Source organism: Boleophthalmus pectinirostris, unplaced genomic scaffold (assembly GCF_026225935.1).
Source record: "Boleophthalmus pectinirostris isolate CB_2022bp ecotype Guang Dong unplaced genomic scaffold, ASM2622593v1 HiC_scaffold_15, whole genome shotgun sequence".
Classification (NCBI taxonomy): Eukaryota; Metazoa; Chordata; class Actinopteri; order Gobiiformes; family Gobiidae; genus Boleophthalmus; species Boleophthalmus pectinirostris.
The window spans coordinates 20,103,534-20,111,088 of record NW_026571070.1 but is presented as its reverse complement, the minus strand read 5'-3'; positions in this window follow the sequence as shown (position 1 = coordinate 20,111,088).

Here is a 7,555-nt window from a genome sequence, read left to right as displayed (position 1 = left end):
CTCCATGGAGATAAGTTTAATGTCATACTGTGGAAGGTTACAGGCAATGCATTACCATCTTCTTGTAAGCAAATAGGTAGCGGATCATCCACCAAAATTACATCAGCAACATCTATTGTGGCTCAAATCATGGTTCAAGGTCAGGTCTGAAAAGCAGGAGACAGTGGGTAACTGAAGAGCAGTGGTCCCCGACCCGAAGGTTGGAGGATCGATTCCTACTCGGTAAAACGTATCACCTGTATTGTCTAGTATGAAAGTGGTGTGTGTGTGAATGGTTGACAGTGGTTGGAGGGGTCAGAGGGGCCGATGGTGCCGATTGACAGACTCGCTTCCGTCAGTTTGCCTCAGGGCAGCTTACCACCACCCAGTACAGTGTGAATGTGTACAATGCTTTGAGGGGATTTGACAAGCCTGTAAAGTGCATTGCAAGTGTAAGGTATTATTATTATTATTACTATTATTATTATGACTATGAAAAAAGCACATTATATCTAATGTAAGACATTCAGATAGGCTACTGTCTTCGCCATTTGGTCAAAAAGTGTGCAATCGCCCATAAAAAAAACACATTAATCCTTTATTGACACCCCTAAAATACATGTGCCAGTTAAAAATTCAAGTTAATGTGATTTTGTATTCTCCTGGTCTCTCTCTCTTGGTTCATAAAAACTGCAGCCTTAATCGATTCAGACTGATGAGCCAACGCGACTGGTCTAATGAGGAATAGATCCAGGTTTCGTTTGCCTGAGTAAAAATGACCCTATTATAAAGATACAACTGGAATCCTTCTATTTCTGTGCGGCTCATTGCATCAAATGTCTGTAACTGCTGTAATAGCTGCTCAGTCAGGGATCAACAAGCAAGTAATAGTTAAGCACATCTCAAAGGAAGGCCGATCTCAGTATGAACCAGCAGTGACAGATGAGGCTCCTGCTCACAACTAGAAATATGAGTCTGCTTTCCTGTGTGTGTGCGTACTTTCAGCTGATTAAATATGTGAATATTTAAAAATGACAATTCTCGGCACAGCTGCGGACCATCCACAGGTCTGATCCGCCGGGAGAGTCCAAGCTGTCAGCCCTGCATTCACCAGCACGCTCGGTATCGTATAAGAGGTCTCCAGCGCCACTAAAGAGTTCTCTATGTGATTTGTACGATCGGATTCTAGCCCCCAACCCCTCCCTCCTTTCTCTCTCTCCTATCTCCCTCCTCCCTGAAGCACTTGGCACGTTTTTGGCTTACGAAAAAGACAACCCCACAAGGCCTTGAAGTGTCTGGCTTTCAATTAGTGTGTGTGTCCGCTCAGACTGGTCACACAATCAGGACTCTACGCAAACATGTACTTATCTGATCTATTAGTGAGGGGAGCAGGAGTGCGTAAGTAGTGAGGGACTGCATTAACACGGGGTCACACAGCTCTCCGTCGCGGTGCTCTCAAATATTCAGATGGATATAGAAATGAACCACTTCGAAGCCGCAATCGATCCAAGCTGGTTTTTATGTTCCCTCCCCCCCTGCACATTTTCTGTATCTACTACAGAGGAGGCAGCGCGCAGTCTTACCTTTGCTGTCTCTTAAGATTACGAGTAAAAGATGAAGACCAGGCCCACGGCACTTCTTTCATATATGTTCAAAGAAGGAAAACAGACACATGCCATTTAAATTTATTACAAGCAGCATGTACAAGGCTGTGCAGGGCTGTAGAGGCTGAGAGTAGCCAGCCATGTCAGAGCTTTCATTTTCAACTTGTCCATTCAGAGGATCCATCAGGAGTCCACACAGTGGTATATGAGCAGTGACAGGGAATATATGGAACATACTTTATTTCTTGAAACTCAAAATATTAGATTTACATTTTTGACAATAATGTTTTAACCAGATGTTTAACTGATATGTCTTCTTGATATCAAAATAAAAAGGAACTGTAACTCTATTTTAAATTTCGTAAACATCACTTGTCTGTGTCCCCAGATATGAGGTTATTCAAATCAAATGTCGCTCTTACTGGTAACAACTGTAATCCTGATTTACTCTTGATTACAAAAACATTGGACATGATGTCCCATTTATGTTGGTGTTTTGGTTCTCAAAATGATTATCCAATCAGGAAGCAGAATGAGTCTCATATGAGTCTCTCATTTGAGTTGCCAGATGCAACACCGAAATCCAGTTGGCTTAAACCTAAAAGCACTCTCTGTGATCTGAATATTCACTACCCCAGCTCCTGCAGCCTGTCATTAATCAGTGCCTCTGTTGCTGCAGTGTGCTGTCCATAAACCTGTTTGTGTCTCCATCTGCAGATTAGGCACTGGCAACCCAGGTTGTGATACAGTATCCTTAGTTAAAAGGTTCTATGTGTGTTCTCTGTAGTTAATATTGAGGTTTAAATTTCTGACAATGGAGGCCAAAATCTTGATAAAAGTATATATTAGACATTTATAGCTGTTATTTTATGAGTGCAGATTACATATTTTAAAAGCACCTAGCCAGTTCATCAGTAAGTCCCCCTTTTACTTCCTCCTCTGTGTCTCTTCACGAGTGTGTCATTAGGTAGGCCCATCGCAAACCTGCCGCACAGTCACACGTGGTCCTGTTGTGACACTCCATCTCACCATCCCACTAATTTACACGTTACCCGCTGCTGCCGGAGAGTGAGTGGGCTCGTACCTTTGAGTCGTGCTTCAGAGTCCTGTGCCATCCCACCTACTATCAGTCTCACCCGCGCCCCCCGCTGGGCCCACCACAGCACCCGTCTCCTCACACACACATACACACATGCACAAACACACACACGCACACACACAGACACACATGCACACCAGCCCCTCCTCCCTCCGAATGCAATATGATGCACAAGTACAACAGTCTTCTCTCAACCAAAGCCAAATTTAAAGTGGATTGATGAAAATTTTAAAACTAGTTCAAAGGCCAGTTAATTTTTTGGAAAATAAAGTGGTTAAAGATTATGTTTGTGCTCCCATTTTGTGCATTAAAATATGTTTTTAAATGCAGTTTGGCTGATCACAGTTGGTGCTCCTACACCAGAGAGTTAACAAATTGGCCATGTTTTGAAGTTGAAGCAGACATGAGCAGCATATTATATTACATTATATTATGCATAATTTTGAGTTTTTAGCCTTATTAGAATGTCAGAATCTCCTCAAAAACACACTTGGAGTTGTGGTTCATTTCATTCACATATGTTTGTGTAACTTTTAACAAATTAACTGGTAACTTAGATTTACAGAAAAGTTTTATAACTCATAGTTTATGTTAAATTGTCTTCACGGTTCTTTAGTCTGGTGGTGTGTGATTGTTTCATAGTAACTTTGTCATACCATAAACTAGCTATAAAGGGGCATTGTGTAACTTTTCTGAAGGAGGGCCACCACCTTTTTATCTAACTGACATAGTTTGCTCTGTTTTTTCCAATTACAGGTGTTTTTATAGCAACAGAAATACCTTGAAAACATGCATTCTTACTGTGGGCAGGGTCACCTCTGCACAGATCTGACCTGTAACTTAGCCTAGTGGCATCACTTGCTTATCTTCATGGAGATAATTAAGTTTATAGAAAGAGTCTGACAAAGGAATGACACCTCTATGGCGACAAGCTCTCACAGGTGCACACAGTGCACCTTTAATGGTTTATACAAACTTTACTTCTTCTAGGCAAAACATCTCATATGACTGTTGCCAATGAACACACCAAAACTCATTTAACTTTATTTGAATAAATGTGCATTCTGACTACCACTTTCTTAACTTTAAGAAGTGCAAAACCTCATATTTCTTAAACATTTTAGTCTGCAGAGCCAAGTAGTTTGAATTGGCTTGTAGTCTCCTTCAGAATCCACACACTGGAGACCTGACATGGAGAGGAAAGAGGTCTGAGTCTTGAACACAAAGGAACCAGCCCTGACTAGTTCACACTGCTCTCAATTACCTGCATTTGATTATTGGCTCTTGGGTACATTAACACCAGGGCTCAGAGCTTCACACTTGTTTCTTTCAACTTAGAAAAAAAAATAAAAAATCCACATTCCTGAATCTTTTTTTGCTCTGGCGTCATCACCTAGCAACAACCGTTTTCATGCGTTTCACACAATTTTTTCTCTTTCCTTTTTGCCACCTCTAATACAGTATCTGGCACCCCAATCTGGCACACGGTCTAATGGCTATAGAAATACGAATGGTAAATGCATCGCAAGCTTTGGTCTAAAATACGCACTTGGTTTATCATTTTTTCCTCTTGTGTGTGAAGTTTTTAATAAAGGTAAGTTACTTCTCAAAGTGGCTTTTTAGATTTTGATTTCACAAGGGGTTTTTAATACTGGGACATGGATTTGTTGACTAGTTTGTTGCCTGGTGATGCATTTTAGCAGCTATAAATTTATAATAGAAAGAAAATGAGGTTGGGTTCTTGTGATGTCATGAGATTCTAAACTGTCCATATTTTAAAGGTCCCATATTATGCTGTTTTTTTTTTTTTTTTACTGTTATAATAACACATCACAAACATACTTGGAGTTGTGTTTTCTTTCATTCACACACAATTCCTTCATATTTAGACTGTATTCTTTGCTCAGACAGAAAACTCTGTCCATCTTGTAATGTCATTTCCACTGGGATTTTAAACTCCATACACCTTCACTAGAATTATTTAGATAATTTCAGCCCTGGAATTGCCAATAAGTACTGAATTAAATGTAAAAAAGTAGCTGTTAACTTGATTTTCTATGGTTAACCTCTTGATAATTGATAATGCCACAAGATAAATATGGGGAATTTGTGGATAACCCAACATACTGTAGGCCTCCTCCTACCCCTGTAAAATATAACACCAAATTCTAGAATGTTATGATTCGTTAAACAATTTTTACTTATTTTTTTTCCTTTTGCAATGTGTGAGCGACATGGCGTGTATTTAAGTTATTACCCAAAAGAAAAAAGTCTGTGCAGTAATTGACAAAAAGACTGTGGTAGACTCACTGAAGCAGAGTTATGGGCCCCACTCTGCGATCCCCTTCAATCACTGGTACATTGTAAAACATCCCATTAAACACAGTGAAGGCCGTTTATCGTGCCACAAACTGCTGTCATGTTACAGGCCCAGTCAGGCAGCAGCAGTCAGACTCCAGCGTAATTGAAAGTTGAACCCTGAGGCTTATTCTTGTATAAACAATGTAGCTTTGTGATAAATAAAGTCGACTGCAGATTAGGCTCATGAATTGTAATCTATTTGACAGCAACAACACAAAACTCCACCGGCTTCTGTCGATCTTTTACAAATCAAACAGAGCAAGTGAAAGACAGACTTATAAATAACCCGTATTTGGTTTTGAGCATTGTAAAATGTATTTGATTTACTCTGTAGAATTCTGTTTATTTAATATCTAGATAGTGTATAGACTGCTGTTTGCCTCAAAACCGGATAACTTCTGTAGTTTGGTGCCACTCAGGATTACATTAAAGGATGTAAAAGTTTTATATGGTGCCAACAGACTTGCTAATACGTGTTATAGGTAAAGTGTAGTAAAGTGTACTGTAATAACCTCATGCCGAGGAAATTCCTTCTCTACATTTGGCCCATTCTGCCACTGGACTGACCTGTCAGGACTGATCTCCAGATCATGAGCTTGGCTTGATGTAGACTTTAGCTTGAGGATTTTGTCAGTTGTGCATGTTCTTTGGATGATGTAGAAAACTGGAGTGCCTGGAGGAAGTCCACCCAGATATGAGGAGAAACACAAAGTCATGTTTAAGTGGAGCGCTGTCCACTCAACCCTACTATCTTCTCTACATATTTTTGCTCTCCCAACAACAGAAAAGGATAAGAGGAGTTCATTTGCAAAAACTCAATGTTCTCACAATATCCCTTGTTAAGACATTGGACCTTCTCCCATGATCACACGGCCTCCTGTGAAATCCAATTCAGACTGTGTACGCACAGGACACTGGCCTCTGCCTCCGCCCCATAACCCTCTTTGCTCCTGTCCTAGTCCTCACCTGTCACTCTATTTTCTTATCATTCTGTCTCTTCAGCCAACAAGGAGCAGAGTTCACCTAATTAGCTTCAGAGCAGCTGAGTCCTTACCTCAGTGCTGGTATTTGGCACACGGTGCACCATCCCCATATTTGGCACATCAAATCAGTTGCGCCCACAAGCTCCTTACGGTGTACTCCTGTGTGTCTCCTCAGCCTGTAGGCCCCTGTCTGTCACTCTGTCTCTCTCTCTCTCTGTCTCTCTCTCTCTCTTTCCTCTCGCTCTGCTCCAGGTTCGTTCTCTTTGCTTCATTCTTGTCACCTGCCTTCACCTCCTCCACAGCCCTGGGATAACATGGCGAGGCCCGGACAGTCAGACACCTCATTTAGCCACTCACACAGGAGTATTGAGATCTGCGTTCTGCAATGTCTGGCAATACAACAACTGCCTATAGGGAAAGAAACAACCTAATCAGCCATGAAATTACACCATGGATTGTGCAGTTTAAAATATATCATTACATTGAAGTACATAGATTCAAGCTTGAAACACTAATGCACTATTATGTATTATGTTCTCCATATCTTTACAAGGTGATCAAAAATGCCTTCATGGAGGATTCTGTATATTAGGACTACGGAATACCTTAAAGAAACCTACCCACATACAAGGAGAGTATGCAGACTCTGCATGTAGGACCTTCTTGTGAGGCAGAAGTATTTTACAATCTTTCTACAATCTAAATCTAATATAAGTTTAAACATTATTATTTTAAGGTGTGTGATCATAAGTGTTATCACCAAATCAAAAGAAAATGTCTAAAAATACTTATTTTTTACCACTAATTATTTCACTGATATTGAGATAAGTTAAAAGGTTTATTTGAGTGCGGCTCTATATTCATATGCAAATGCAGCCATTACTGTAACTCTTGCGTGAGGCCCTGAGTGATGAACAAGCAGCTGTTGTTTAATATTCCTCTGCCTATGGAATAATGAACAGGTCATAACTGTGGTGTATATAATCCTCTCTCTCATATTATGAAGTACTGCTCCAGATAGCTGCCTCACAGCACCACAGATTTGTGTTGTAGCTGTTGTTGACTTTTTTAAATCCTTATCAATATTTGTGATGAGAATAGTGTCGTTTCTGAAGACGTGTTTGCTTTAGCTTTATTTGAAGTGGATGAAAACAGTGTTGTCATGTCAGGATGATGAAAGCTATGTGCTATTTTGTAGAAGTTAATTATTACATCTACTTGCTGGTATAGGTCTACGCTGTACACACCTGCGGTTTGTTGCATTACCCAAAAACATAACCAAGTGATCCTTGTATTTGTCAAGTTTTAAAGAGCCACAATTAACAAATGGACCTCAAGAGGAAAACATGAAAAGTTGCAATTTTGACCTGTGCCACAAGATGGCAACAACAATTGCACATCTCACCTTTAAAGCCACAGTATGTAACATTTTAGCCCAAAAAATTTGTTAAATAAGTGTTTGTTAGTTTGCTTTATTGAACTGAAAAAAAATCCTTATGCAGAACAAGCTTGCATCTCTACAAACCTGA